Source organism: Euleptes europaea, chromosome 8 (genome assembly GCF_029931775.1).
Source record: "Euleptes europaea isolate rEulEur1 chromosome 8, rEulEur1.hap1, whole genome shotgun sequence".
In the NCBI taxonomy this organism is placed as follows: domain Eukaryota; kingdom Metazoa; phylum Chordata; class Lepidosauria; order Squamata; family Sphaerodactylidae; genus Euleptes; species Euleptes europaea.
The window spans coordinates 4,790,544-4,805,989 of NC_079319.1; the positions used below are offsets into that span (position 1 = coordinate 4,790,544).

General features: G+C 46.1%; 1 protein-coding gene and 1 non-coding gene across 2 annotated transcripts in view; one reads left to right on the top strand and one right to left on the bottom strand.

Annotated features, from left to right (window-relative positions):
* TSNARE1 (t-SNARE domain containing 1) overlaps nt 1-15,446 on the top strand; it is a 245,453-nt gene that overhangs the window by 64,510 nt on the left and 165,497 nt on the right. The window lies entirely within an intron of this gene.
* TRNAV-GAC (transfer RNA valine (anticodon GAC)) lies at nt 528-599 on the bottom strand. Its single transcript has one exon. It is a non-coding gene; the product is annotated as a tRNA-Val (tRNA).

Below are 15,446 nucleotides of genomic sequence, written 5' to 3' on the forward strand. Positions count from 1 at the left end.
ACCTGACAAGCAAAAGATGCGCAAAAATGTAAAATAAAATAAATGAATAATAATTTAAAAGTTACAATCGGTAAAGAAAAAAGAGGGAAAGAGAGAGAGCGCATAAAATGTATCGCGGCCTGTTTATGATTATAAATATAACAGTAAACAGACATAATGATTCTAAAATATAAGACAGTTTATTATTATGTTTTTTACAACGTGATTAAGTTGTACCAAAAGGATTTCTGTTGAGTTGAAGGAATGTTTAATTTTATTTTGCTGTTAGGGGTTTTGTTTTTAAATTCTGAACCATTATGAATGTCCATGGGACACAAAAACTTAAAAGAAAAAAAATACTTGCAGGGCCCAGATATCTTTCTCACACCTTCCTGTATGAATAATGCACATGAACACCCACCAAGTTGCCTTATACTGATCAGACCCTTGGTCCATTAAGGTCCGCATTGTCTACTCAGACTGGCAGCGGCTCTCCAGGATCTCAGGCAGAGGTCTTTCACATCACCTACTTGCCTAGTCCCTTTAACTGGAGATGCCAGGGATTGAACCTGGGGCCTTCTGCATGTCAAGCAGATGCTCTGCCACTGAGCCACAGCCCCTCCTTATGGCTCTCCAGGATCTCAGGCAGAGGTCTTTCACATCACCAACTGCCCAATCCTTTTTAACCAGAGGTGCCCGGGATTGAACCTGGGACCTTCTGCATTCCAAGCAGAGGTTCTGCCACTGAGCCACAGCCCTCCAGCCATAGGTAAACCACGGACTTTCAGGGAGAGAAGCGAAGGCGTGCATCACTCTGATAATAACTCTTCAACATTTCAGGCAGAAGCTCTGCTTACCAGGATGCTTTCCAAAATGAACGTATTGTTTCAAAAATATTTTCTTGCATACACACAGGGACAGATAATGAGCTAGCTAAGAAACATTCATCTGGCAGTAGCTGTCAGATCCCCACTGTCCAATCAGAAGCTGAGCCGGACAAAAGCCCTGACTGGCCCCGCCCACTTCGGACCCGCCCACTTCCTAAAAGCACACCAATAAATTGCTGGTGGGTGCCACGGGCATCATGGTGGGGACCCCAACTTAAAGAATAATGTAGTTTGAAGCGCCAACCACACACAGGCTTCTTCCCCTGGTGTAGAACTTGTTTTGCAGAATCCAGTGTCCTGGGATAGCTGAAGCAAGGCCTTTCAAATGATCTGATTTCTAAGTTCAAAGCACAATTCTGTGCATGCTTACCTGGGAGCGAGCCGTATTGATCTCAGCGGGAGTTAGAAGTGAGCGCGGATAGGATTCCGCATTGCATTGTGTAAGGTTTGTTTGAAAACCCTGCCACTGTTTTCCAAGGGCAAGGCCCTCCAAACGCTCTTTGAATTTCACCAGGGATGCGCTAAACCCCTCTAACAGTTCCTGGCTAATCTTCTGACAATCCCTTTGATTTTCTTGGACCCTTTTCAGGAGCCTCTGTTCATCTTTATCTCTCGGAATCTCTGTGCAGATCTAAGGGGTCTCCTCCTCCTCTGCTCTCAAAGGCACACGGCCCCTTTGCTTCTGAAGCAGAAACAAAATGCGGATTTGTCCTGAGATGTATTGACATGCCTCCTCAAAACACACTCTCTTTTTTTCTTTTGCTTGCTTAAAAAAAAGGGGGGCTTTCTTGCATTCAAGGCATTTTGCATCCTCCCAGGGAAACAGCGTGCTGGAGTTAAATTCAGCCTTCATTCCCTTTGCCAGATATTTACCTTGACATGGCTTGCTCTAAATTCCAAAGAAGCGGCAACAGAAGACAAACATTTAACTTGACCTTTCCTCTGCTTTCTGGCTTTTCTCCCCCCTCCCTCCTGTGTCTCTTACTTTAAGACGTTGAGCCCCCCACCCTTGGCAGCTTTCAGCCTAGGTGGTACCCAGAGAGGGGATGATTTAGAATCATAGAATAGAAGCATAGAGTTGGAAGGGACCACCCGGGTCATCTAGTCCAACCCTCTGCACAACGCAGGAAATTCACAACTACCTCCCTCCCGCACCCCAGTGACCCCTACTTAGGGTTGCCCAACACCAGGTATTAGCTGGATATCTTCCGCTATTACAACTGATCTCCAGCCGATGGAGGAGGAGGACAAGAGTTGGTTTTTATATGCCGACTTACTCTACTACTTAAGGGAGACTCAAACCGGCTTACAATTACCTTCCCTTCCCCTTCCCGCAACAAACACCCTGTGAGATAGGCGGGACTGAGAGAGCTCTAACAGAGCTGTGACTAGCCTTAAGGTCACCCAGCTGTAGGAGTGGGGAAACAAATCCAGTTCACCAGATTAGCCTCCACCGCTCCTGTGGAGGTGTGGGGAATCAAACCCGGTTCTCCAGATCAGAATCCACCGCTCCAAACCACCGCTCTTAACCACTACACCACGCTGGCTCCTGTGGTGATCAGTTCACCTGGAGAAAGTGGCCGCTTTGGACTCTATGGCACTGAAGTCCCTCTCCTCCCCAAACCCTACCCTCCTCAGGCTCCGCCCCAAAAATCTCCAGGTATTTCCCAACCCAGAGTTGGAAACCCTATTCCTACTCCACGCCCAGAAGATGGCAACAAAAGCCCTCCAGGATTTGGTCATATGTTTTGTATTTCATCTTCAATTAACTCCATGGCACCAGCTCCCCATTTCTTCAGGCACCTTCATATTTTCCCATATCCACAGAGTGTAGCTGTGTATTCATCTTGCCATGTACAACAGTATACTTCCCCAGAGACTCAATGGGTACAGTTTACTTCTGTAGCAAGTAGGTCCTGCCTTAGATGCCTGGGGTTGTCTGCTGAGGGGCGGCCACAGACTTTAGCGGAAGTGGGCTGTGATCCGAAAAAACGCACTCTTACTGAAATGTTGTTCACATGGGGTGGGGTGGGAGGATATTTTGTTTTTAAAACTGCCTCATTTTCCTTTTGAACTCATGAAGCTGCCTTATACTGAGTCAGATCCTTGGCCCATCAGAGTCAGTACTGTCTACTCTGACTGGCGGCTCTCCAGGGTCTCAGGCAGAGGTCTTTCACATCACCTACTTGCCTTGTCCCTTTAACTGGAGATGCCAGGGATTGAACCTGGGACCTTGTGCATGCCAAGCAGATGCTCTACCACTGAGATGGTATATAAGTCAAATATAATCAAACAGGATGGGACATCCAATGAACTGTACAATAGGGTTTGGACTACAGAAATCTGAAAACATGACAGTACAATCCTATTTACCTGTGCAAAAAGCCCTCTTGAATATTCTGTTTTGCATAGTTTGCAGAATGCCTTCCTAATGTCGCCAGGGTCGCCATTCCATAAGGTGTGGGTAGGGTTGCCAGCTCTCTTGAGAAATGCCTGAAGATTTTGTCTCTGTGTACAGACCCTGGACTTCCTTGGCGGTCTCCCTTCTAAGTCCTAGCCAGGGCCGACCCTGCATAGCTTCTAAGATCTGATGAGATCAGGCTAGCCTGGGCCATCCAGGTTAGGGCATGGCCCGTGGTACACCCCCCCCAATAGCTTTGAAATAGCAAATAGATCGTAACCACTCTCTCTGTGCCAGCAAGGAGATTGGATCAGTCTGTGATAGATTGGGAAGACTTCACACGAAGGCTGGAACAATTAAAATAATTAATTTTCCTCCTTGTTGTGCAGTAATAGGCTTTTAATACCTTAAGGTTTAAGGCACACATTAATTAGGTCTCTTAAAATTAAATCAACGCGCTCCGCGCGGCTTTTATGGACTCCAGCCACAGTGCAAGACAGCTCACATTAATACGTGGGACAACGAAGTCAAGTTCTGTTCCATTTCTGCTCACAATACCCCCTTATCACCCCAATCCCTGGGTAGATCCCACCTTCGACATCCCCATAACTGGACAAAAAGCTAGAGGCAGGATAGTATCTAGGGTGGCCATATACCAGGTAATGGCGGGCAACTGCATGCCAATTAAGGGGGTTGTCCACCGCCCCTCAGCTGGCGGGCGGGTGTGTGATTAGCGTCAGACAGGGACGCTCTAGCACATTCCTCAAAAAAACCTCTATGGAAACCATAGAGTTTTGGGCAGAATGTGCTAGAGTGTCCCCGTCACTTCCAGGTTTACCCCAGAGGTGGCATTATTGTGCCGATCACCCCCTCCCCCAGCCCCACCACCACAAAGCTCCCACCGGTGGCGAGGGAAGGACCTGGCAAACCCTAGTTGTATCGTACCAATCCGCAGAGCTAACTGTGGTATTATTAAGTTATTTACTTCATTTATACCCTTCCTCGCTCCCCAGAGGGGACCAAAAGAGGCTTACATTGTTCTCCTCTTCTCCATTTTATCTTCACAACAACCCTGTGAGGTAGATAAGGCTGAGAGAAAGTGACAGGCCCAAAGTCACCCAGCAAGCTTCCTTAGCAGAGTACTTAGCAGAGGTATGTTCCCAAGATGGGGTGGATATCACCAGCCAGGTGGCTCTAGTCTACATTACATTTATTTACTTGGCACATTTTTAGTCCACCCTCCCTGCAAGGAGCTCAAGGGGGCATTCCCATCCTCTGTTTTACTCTCACAACATTCCTGTGAGGTATGCTAGGCTGAGAGAGTGACTGGCCCAGTGGGAATTCGAGTCCGGGACTTCCAGATCTTGATTTGATGCTATAACCACTACACCAAGCTTGAAGCTTCCAAAAGAGTCACCGAGGGCTGCACTATGCAAAATACATTGCAGCAGTCTAACCCAGAGGTGATGAGACCCTAGGGAACTGTAGTCAAATCTTGCTTCCGGAGAGAGGCATCTATTAAAGGTACTAGGCATTGAAATGACACCTGGATTAGTTTATCTCTGAAGTTACAGTATAATAGGCTCACAAGCTCTTCCTTTAAGGAGGCTGAAATTCCATCTGGCACAGGTTTAAGTCAATCAATCAATCAATCAATCAATATTTATTTCGATACAGAATCAGCTCCGTATATAAGTACAAGGCAATGAAATTAAGATTAGGTTAGGAGTATTAATAGTAGATCCTTATGAATAATAATAAATTTAAGTAAAGGGGGGGAGCTATAAACGGGGAGGTAGTGCCATCTATGGAATAAGGTTATTGATCTTGGTCTGCCGTTTATGTATCCCACACGTCTGGAGACAGAATTTGGCTACTCGGATGGTTATCTCCTGAGAAGAGTCTGCGAGGAGAAGGGAAACATTAAATTCTTCAGATCTTCTGGGAAAGGTTGACAGAATGGGGACCATATACTGCGATCTAATATCGTTGTAAAAAGGGCAATGCAGCAATACATGTTCTATGGTTTCCACTTCCCTGTTCTGCATTGACAAAGTCGTTGGGAAGAGGAATGAAGTGATCTCGGTCAAACAGTAGGGCTGAAGGTAGGACGTTGAAATTTGCAAGGGTATTTATTTCATAATGAGGACTCTGCTTACATTGATGGCTATCCATAAAAAAGAAAAGAAAACAGCCTCAAGAGGTCTTGGTTTCCCTCCCAATAGGTTTGTTGCCTCCTTGTCAATGATAATTCAATGCTAATTGAATTATCTGGTACTTGTTTGTAAATGAATTTTATTTTTCGGAGCTGGGGTTTTAGAACCCCCCAATAAATTAAGATTAATTTGTATTTTCTCCTTGGAGTGAGGGAAGATGGAAGGAAGATTCATGGGCTACTGAGGATGAGAAATCCCTATGCTGCAATGAAGGCCTACGCAAAACTCCCTTGAGAAATTTTGCTTGTCTTCTTAAAATACTTTCGGCTTTGCTTGAAATTCCTCTCACCTTTGTGGTTTTGTAATAAAGGGCTTTCCTATTTTATTGCATGCTGTGCAGGTTTCGTTGGGAGCTTTAAGGGATTTGCCTAAGATGTGGCAGGAAATGGGAAAGAAAGGAGTCAATAAAAACCCTTTCCCATTTCATCAGGCAAAATTAGATGACAATTAGATGACAGGCAGACCTCGCTTTGGAACGGTTTGCTGCTAATCAAAACAAGATCTGATATTTTGTTGATTGATCAGTATGTTTCTGTTTGATCGGGCAGAAGATTTGCATTGGATGCTAACCTAGTGAACCGGGTAGGTTTCCCCACTCCTACAGATAAAGCCAAGCTGGGTGACCTTGGGCTAGTCACAGCTCTCTTAGAGCTCTCTCAGCCCCACCTACCTCGCAGGGTGTCTGTTGTGGGGAGGGGAAGGTGATTGTAAGCCCGTTTGATTCTTCCTTAAGTGGTAGAGAAAGTCGGCATATGAAAACCAACTCTTCTTCTTCATCCCCAAGCAAGCTTTATGGCAGAGTGGGGATTTGAATTCAGTTCCATCTGATTCTAACCTGACACTCTAACCACTCGACCATATCAGCTCCATCGTACCATACTGACTAACGTGTGATGGGTTCGCAATTATGAAAACGGAGGCAAACTCAAATGGGCAGTCCCTCCTCGCTTGACATCGAACTCCCTACATGGATCCAGGAGGAATGCTAAACCAGAACTACACCACTAAGAGAAATTCAATGGATGTGGACACACAAAGCTTTGCTGTACTGACTCAGACCCTTGGTCCATCAAGGTCAGTATTGTCTATTCAGACTGGCAGCAGCTCTCCAGGGTCTCAGGCAGAGGTTTTCCACATCACCGACTGCCTGGCCCTTTTAAACTGGAGATGTCGTGGATTGAACCTGGGACCTTCTGCATGCCACACAGATGCTCTACCACTAAGGCACAGCCCCTCCCCTCTTCATACAGTTATTTTATTTTTTGAGTGGGGGGAGGAAAGCATATAATGATGTGGTCGATCTGTTCCCAAAATATATCTGAATTTGTAACATGACTCTTAGATCCCATTTTAGCACTATCATGTTTGAAGATATATATCAAGCCAGGTTTTCATCATATCACTGCTCAGCCATTTATATTTATTAAATCCTATGGATCAGAGCTATCCCATAGCTATGGATGGATGGATGGAAGGAGGCGGAGTTTTTATAGCCCAATTTTCTCTACCTTTTTAAGGAGACTCAAACCAGCTTACAACTGCCTTCCCTTTTTCTCCGCACAACAGACACTTCGTGAAACAGGTGGGGCTGAGAGAGCTCTAAGAGAGCTGTGGCTAGCTTAAGGTCACCCAGCAGGCTTCACGTGGAGGAGTGGGGAATCAAACCCAGTCCTCCAGATTAGAACCCGCCACTCTTAACCACCACACCACCCTGGCCCAGGCTGTGAATGTGTGATTTCCTTTAAATAGCTCCAGGAAATCGTGACCGGCAGGCCAAGAGCAAACTTCAGTCACAGGAGAGCAAACCGAGGTTAAAGGAGGAGGGGGTTGGAAGAGAGAATCACCGATGGGGGAGACGGGGACACAATTAGAAGGGGACGGAGAGGCAAAAAAGGCACTCAAGGCGGCCTGCTCATTCCACGGGTTTTGTTCTCTGGCGACGTGGTTTATAAATAGAAGAGAAAGGCAGCCGGAATCCTGCAAGAAGGATGAATAATTAGACAGTTGATGCACAAGAGCAAGCAGAGGTCAGGGAGATAAAGTGAAGTCATAAAAGGGAAGCCAACAGAGGGCAGGGGATTTTTAAAAAAGTGATTAAAATCAGTGGACAATTTTCAAAGTGTTCAAGATGCTGAAGTAATTTCATTCCCCCCCCCCACACACACACACTACTATGGAAACATATGAGAGAGAGGACATTTAGGATAAGGCGTTGGAAAACAATAGGATGGTATGAAAGTGATTACAGCCCTGTGCGTCCACAAATAAAATAATAATTAAAAAAAAAAAAGAACACAAACCATGCGATGCATTTTTATTTGGACAAAACCGATGGATCATAACAGTAAACAAGCTGTCAAGTTCTCAAAAACTCTTCTCCAGGGTGGATGCTACCAAAAAATAAATAAAATAAAAAATAAAATAAAATAAAATTAAAGGGTACTGGGGAAGGTAGAATGCTTCAGGGCATGGTGGGTGTTAATTGGGGCGGGCCATGGCTCAGTGGTAGAACATCTGCTCAACATGCAGAAGGTCCCAGGTTCAATCCCCGGCATCTCCAGATAAAGGGACCAGGCAAGTAAGGTGATGTGAAAGACCCCTGCCTGAGACCCTGGAGAGCTGCTGCCAGTCTCAGCAGACAATACTGACCTTGATCAGTCCTTGACGAACAGATGGTCTGATTCAGTAGAAGGCAGCTTCGTGTGTTCAATTCTTGTTAAAATGGTGCTAGAGAAGAATGGCACAGACGGTATGGCTAGAATGTGAGTTTGTAGGATGTGAATTGGTTAGAACATCATGGAAGGACAGGGAAACGGTTGCTACAGCGTAGTGATTAGGAAACCCAGAGGCGCAGAAGGCAAGATGTGTGTTGTATGTATGCTAGAGAGCCAGCATGGTGTAGTGGTTAAGAGCGGTAGTTTGGAGCGGTGGACTCTGATCTGGAAAACTGGGATTGATTCCCCACTCCTCTCCATGAACGTCGGAGGCTAATCTGGTGAACTGGATTTGTTTCCCCACTCCTCCACATGAAGCCAGCTGGGTGACCTTGGGCTAGTCACAGCTCTCTCGGCCCCACCTACCTGACAGGGTGTCTGTTGTGGGTAGGGGAAGGGAAGATGGCTGTAAGCCGGTTTGATTCTTCCTTAAGTGGTAGAGAAAGTCGGCATGTAAAAACCAACTCTTCTTATGGTGCACCACCCAGAAACTCTGCCATGAGCATGCAGATAGATCACGATGGGTAGCCGTGTTAAGTCTGTCTGTAGCAGCAGAAAAGAGCAAGAGTCCAGATAGCAGTAGAAAAGAGCAAGAGTTCTGGGTATCCTGCCAGAAATTTTGTTAGTCTTTAAGGTGCTACTGGATTCTTGGGACTCCTGCAGGACACCAAGGAGGCGCCTGGAAGTGGGTCAGATGCTCCTGACTGTGGTGGTTCCAAGATCTCAGCCTCCTCACCTTCTGAGTCTTCAGCTTCTTCCCCTGAGGAGGAGTCAGTCCCTTGGTCCATGACAGTGTCTTCGGCAGGTGTTCCCAACCAGCTGTTAAGCACCCTTGAGAGCTGGATGGGGACGAGGGAAAGGCGTTTCAGGATCTCAGGCAGACAAGCCTTCTCTTCCACTCTCAAGCCTTTGACTGAAGCTTCTCGGGGTGAGAGGACTTTTTATTATTATTATTATTGGCACAGCTTATTTCATGCAAAAACCAACATGGTGTAGTGGTTAAGAGCGGTTGATATGGAGAACTGGGTTTGATTCCCCACTCCTCCACATGAAGCCAGCTGGGCGACTGTGGGTTAGTCACAGTTCTCGTAGAGCTCTCTCAGCCTCACCTACGTCATAAGGTGTCTGTTGTGGGTAGAGGAAAGGAAGGAGATTGTACGTCTGATTCTCCGTAAGGGTTGAGACAGTCGACATATAAAAACCAACTCCTCTTCCTCTTCTTCCTTTTCTTCCAGTTTAGATCAGGGATTCCTAGCCTTTTTGAGCCTGTGAGCACCTTTGGGATTCTGACACAGTGCGGTGGGCACAGCCACAAAGCGGCTGCTGCAGGAGGTGGCGCCAGCCACAAAATGTCAGGGAGCGAAGTTATAGTAAGTCTTCAGCGTTTCAGGCAGCAGCTCTTTTTAAGAGGATGCCTTTTAATCTGCACAGGCAATCAGAAGCCCTGGTGGGCCAAAGCCCCCCACCCCACCTTCTAAAAGCACTTGGTGGGCTCCAGGAAAGGTGTCAGAGGGAAGCACGGTGCCCAGGGACACCGCGACGAGGCCACCAGGTCTCGATGAATCCTGTGCCCTCGCTGCCTCTCACTGTTCAGTAATAAAGTCTACCAGATGCTCCCCAAATCATTCCTGCATTGAACGGTCTGTGCAGTTTTGCACAGAATCTCCTGCACATCAAAACAAACCTTGTTTTTTTGGGGGTTTTTTTTTTGCCATCCCTTAGATATGAGGCCTTCCCTTTTGCATCCTTCTTTTGATACGTATTCTCTTTTCATTCTGCTCGTACCTCTCCTGACCTTGGCAAGCTCTTCAAAATAATTGTAAGCAATTCCAGGACTTTGCCTGCTAATCCTGTTTAGCACAAAGAAAGGTGAGGGGGGGGGGGGTTATATTACATCCGGCCGAGAGGATTTGAATTCCTCTGGCTGTTTCACACTAATTCCACTTTTGTGACCCCTCTGTTTCTCCTTTGAATGAAGAATAAGAGTTGGTTTTTATACCCCGGTTTCCTCTACCTTTAATGAGTCTCAAAGCGGCTTACAATCGCCTTCCCTTCCTCTCCCCACAATAGGCACCTTGTGAGGTAGGTGGGGCTGAGAGAGTTCGGAGAGAACTGTGGCTAGCCCAAGGTTGCCCAGCTGGCTTCATGTGGAGGAGAGGGGAAACCAACCCGGTCCTCCAGATTAGAGTCTGTCGCTCATGTGGAGGAGTGGGGAATCGAGCCCAGTTCTCCAGATTAGAGTCCGCTGCTCATGGGAAGGAGCAGAGAAAGCAACCCCGGTTCTCCAGATTAGAGTCCGCCGCTCATGTGGAGGAGCGGGGAATCTCTATGGCGTTATGCCCTGCTAAGGTCCCTCCCCAAACCCCACCCCCAGACTCAACTTCCAGAATCTGCAGGACTTCCCCAACCCAGAGCTGGCAACCTACCCCACTCCTCAAGCCTGGATCTCAAATTATAACACTATTTTCTCTCAGCACACACTCCTGCTGGTTGGACCATTCTGCCATGTCTCTACACACACCCAAACATTGTTTAAATGTTTTTAAGCTCCTCCCTGTTGTTTTATTTCTCTCTAAACCTAGGCCTTTTATGCAAGGACGTTCTCCCGCGGTCACCGCCGCCAAATGCTTCGGGGCTTCCTTTTGATTAGGCATGCCTTTTCCACCGGTCAGATGTTGCCTCTCTCTCCCCACCCCCCTCATTTTGCCTGCATTTTCCAGATTCTAGCTGAAATGGCATCTGGAAAATGTGGGCAAAATGTGCAGGGAGAGGGAGGCAACCTCTGACGGGCAGAAAAAGCCATGCATAATCAAAAGGAAGCCCTGAAGCAGTCGGCAGGGGTGACCAAGAGGAAATGTCCCTGCATAAAAATCCCTAGAGGAGTTTTCCCCAGGTTTGCAGAAGCCTCCAACTTTTGCCCTGTTTGTTACCAACGTGCAGATATTTAAATCCGTACAGTGGGTCCACACATGGCTATTGGACATATAGTTACAAAAAGAAGAAACGTCACTCTTCTCTCAATCTAAGCCCGGCACAGTCACCCAGGTCCTCCAGATTTGGAACCCACTCCACGTTCTTGCAACCTAGCCATCTATGCCATTTCCTCTCTAAAATTAAATCAACCGAATTAGCGTACATGGAAGTTAAGCCGGCTTGTATTCCACACTGACTCCCAAGAAAGTCACGGTTTGCAACTGAGGGGGACGGGGAACAGTCTAATCCTTGATTTAAAATAAAAAATAAAAATCCCATGTTGATCTGAAGATGAGATTAAAGAGCATGCAGTAAATTGTTGAAACTATCCTCCGGAGGGAGACTTTACATATTCCGAACACTGATTAAAATCGGCTTTGTTCCCACCAGAACAGGCCACGTAAGGGCACAATGTGGGGGGAAAAATAATGTTCTTTGCAGTGAGTCAGTGGGGAATCCAATGCTATTAAAGAATGGTACTGCTATTTCCTCAGCCAGTGGGCAATGGCGAGATGAAACCTTCACATTGGTGTTAATGGATATTCCATCTCACATTGGGTTTCGCTGTCAAGGATCCAGAGAATGCAAATGGACTTCCATTTAGCTATGGACAGGGGAGGACAAAACCCAGCCAGAGGAAGAGAAGTGCTAAAATCAGAGGGTCTAGTCCCACTGGCTTTTAAGGAGAACCATGGTAGAGTGTATGCATTCATTGTACAGGCAGATAATTTTGCTCCTAGCTTCAGATGTCTCAAAACTATCGTGTGCTGAACTGGGTCTCTTATTCCAATGGCTGTTCTCCCTGGTTGACAGGGTCCATTCGGGACATTCAACACTCAAGTGCAACTGCCAGTGTGGATGTAGTAGTTAAGACCATTGTGTAGTGTTTAAGACAACTGCCGCAGCATTATCCTCCCTGTGTTCCTCAGCACCTAATATAATAGGCATGCTCCTCTGATCCTGGAGAGGATAGGTATGCATCATGACTAGTATCCATTTTGACTAGTAGCCATGGATAGCCCTCTCCTCCATGAACAAGTCCACTCCTTTCTTAAAGCCTTCAAAGTTGGCAGCCATCACCTCACCCTGGGGCAGGGACTTCCAAAATTTAACTATATGTTGTGTGAAGAAATACTTCCTTTTATCTGTTTTGATTCTCTCTCAAACACACACACACACACAGTTTTAGCAGATGACCCCATGTTCTAGTATTATGGGAGAGGGAGACATGGACTCAAATCCAACTCAGCCATGAAGTTCACTAAGGGACTTCGGACCAGTCACCCCCCTCTTTCTCTTTCAGCCTTGCCTACCTCCACAGAGTCATGATGAGGATAAAATGGAAGAAGGGAAACCACGTGTGTCATCCTGAGCTGCTTGGAGGAACAGTAAGATAAAGTATCGACCTGGATGGCCCAAGTTAGCCCAATCTTGTGTGATCTCGGAAGCTAAGCAGGGTCGGCCCTGGTTAGTACTTGGATGGGAGTCCAAAGAAGCCCAAGGTTGATATGCAGAGGCAGGCAATGGCAAACCACCTCTGTTTGTCTCTTGCCTTGAAAACCCTGCGGGTTTGCCATAGGTTGGCTGCAACTTAAAGGCAAAAAAGGAAGACAGATTATCTTGCCTGTACCACACATCTGCCTCTGGTAGAATCATAGAATCCTAGAGTTGGAAGGGGCCACCAGGGTCATCTAGTCCAACCCCCTGCAAGTACTGTATGTACTGCAGAATCCATATGTACATGCTTAAATGCCGTCAAGTCGCAAGCAATTTATGGCAATCCCAGCAAGAGTCTTTCAAGGCAAGTGAGAAGCAGAGGTGGTTTGCCATTGCCTTCCTCTGCAGAGCCTTCCTTGGTGTTTCCCCATCCAAGTACCAACCCTGCTTAGCTTCAGAGATCTGATGAGATTGAGGTAGTGCTCACACATCACTGGAAAGAACACTAAGAAACTGAGACAGTTCTCCCCCCTCCTCCCTGACAAAAATCACCAAGAAAAATCATAATTATCAAGTCATCCGTATACATCCTCTCTGCTACTTAGAGCCGGCTCGGCTATAACCCGGTAATTGTGTTCCTGAAAACTGCCGTGTTACATTAAATCATGTGATCGCGATGTAATTACCCCCTAAGAAATAACAGAAACGGAGAGGGAAACAGTTCAGACCCCAACCCGGTCGAGATATTTTTACTCCAACTGCTAGATTAAGGCTGTCTGTGTTTATTATATCTATGTATCATGGCGCTAATATTAATCAAGCAGTAAGAAAACAATAGAAGTCTTACATAAAGTTATGTACAGTACATGAAGTCGGCGTCGATAAGGGAGAGAGAAAAACAGGGAAATGTTTGAGTACCAACACAGAACACAATATATTTAAATATCTATCACAGAATCATAGAGTTGGAAGGGACCACCAGGATCATCTAGTCCAGCCCCCCTCCCTCCCTCCCTCCCTCCCTCCCTCCCTCCTTGTCTGTCTGTCTGTCTGTCTGTCTGTCTGTCTGTCTGTCTATCTATCTATCTCTAGATGTCTGTACAATTTACTACCAAAATGGTAACCTATTACCTAAAAAAAAAAACACAATTGTAATGCAAACTCAGAAGAAAAAGAAGAGTTGGTTTTTATACTCCGCTTTTCTCTACCAAAAAGAATCGCAAAGCGGCTTACAATCGCCTTCCTCTCCCCACAAAAGTTCCCTTGTGAGGTAGGGGGAGCTGAGATAGTTCGGAGAGAACTGTGAATGGCCTAAGGTCACCCAGCAGGCTGCATGTGTAGGAGTGGGGAAACCAACCCGGTCCACCAGATTAGAGTCCTCCGCCCATGTGTAGGAGTGGGGAATCAAACCCAGTTCTCCAGGTTAGAGTCCACCACTCTTAACCACTACACCACACTTGTCTAAGATGACCTGGAGGGATGGAATAGCAGTGATGGAGAGGAGAGTGCTCCATGGCTAGGGTTTCCATCTCCAGGTTGGGAAATACCTGGAGATTTTGGGGGTGAAGCCTGGGGAGGACAGGGTCTGGGGATGGGAGGGACCTCAATAGGGTATATTCCGCAGAGTCTGCACCCTCCAAAGCACCCTTTTCCCCTTCAGGGGAACTGATCTCTGTTGCCTGGAGATCAGAGGTAAATACCTGAAGATCTCTGGGTCCCACCTATAGGCTGGCAGTCCTATGCACAATGCTTCACCACCATTAGTAAGCTGCATGTATCTGAAGAAGTGAGCTGTGGCTCACGAAAGCTTGTACCCTGCCAGGAATTGTGTTAGTCATTAAGTGTTTTTCTAGGTTTCTACATTCTAGGTTTTTCATCGCTCCACATCTTTTCAACAAGGACTATGAAATATTATTGAAAGCCACCTTGAACCACGAGGAATGGTGGGATGTAAATGTTTAATAACTAAATAACTAAATATAAACACATTTGGGAGGGTCTGCTTTCCCCACCCACCAGGAAGTCCCACAGTTAACTCTTGCTCTTTTCTACTAGAATGTAGAATAAACATAAATTCACATATTTTCTCAGTTTCTTATTTGTCAGACTGCAGAATTAAAATGGGCACTGGGAACAGAACTTGATGTGCCGTGGCTCGAGGGTCTCTCAGAGAAAGAGGCAGCTGGTCCAATTTAACTGTCTTATTAAGAAATTAGTTGAAGCTCCTATAAAAAAATCAATACACATCACACACAAAGTACTGGGAGGTGAAAGAAATCACCTGCGGGAGCCGTTTGCTCCTGGCTGGGTACGCAGTTGAGATTAGTCAACAAAATTCTTCTGATATTTGTCTTATGAATTTATTCCGAGGCCTCAGCAACTCCATCTTACTTTAATGATACTGTTCATATGGCCAATTCAGCCCTGAACAATGTCACACTGAGACACACACACACACACACATCCAAAAAAAAAGGAGAGAAAAAAGAGGAACTAGTATTTTTTTTTTAATCTTAATTGACTGGAAAAGAAATTTGGCGATTGCCAAGGTAGTATTAAAATCCACCCCTGCTAAAAGAACCCTCAAATTATCCAGTTCAGAGACAGATTCCTGAGTAAAAGGCTTTATCCATCTTTCTGTAGCCTTGTTGAACAAGTCACAGCTAAACAAGGAATGCTGAAGAGTGTCTGTTTGGCCAGAACCACATTGACATACAGCAACTCCATCTATAATCCTTTCCATTTGCAGAGTGCTTTGAAACCCATAGCAGTTTAGATAGCCCAGACTTACCCCAATCCCATAGGAGCTCAGAAGCTAAGCAATGTCGGCCATGGTTAG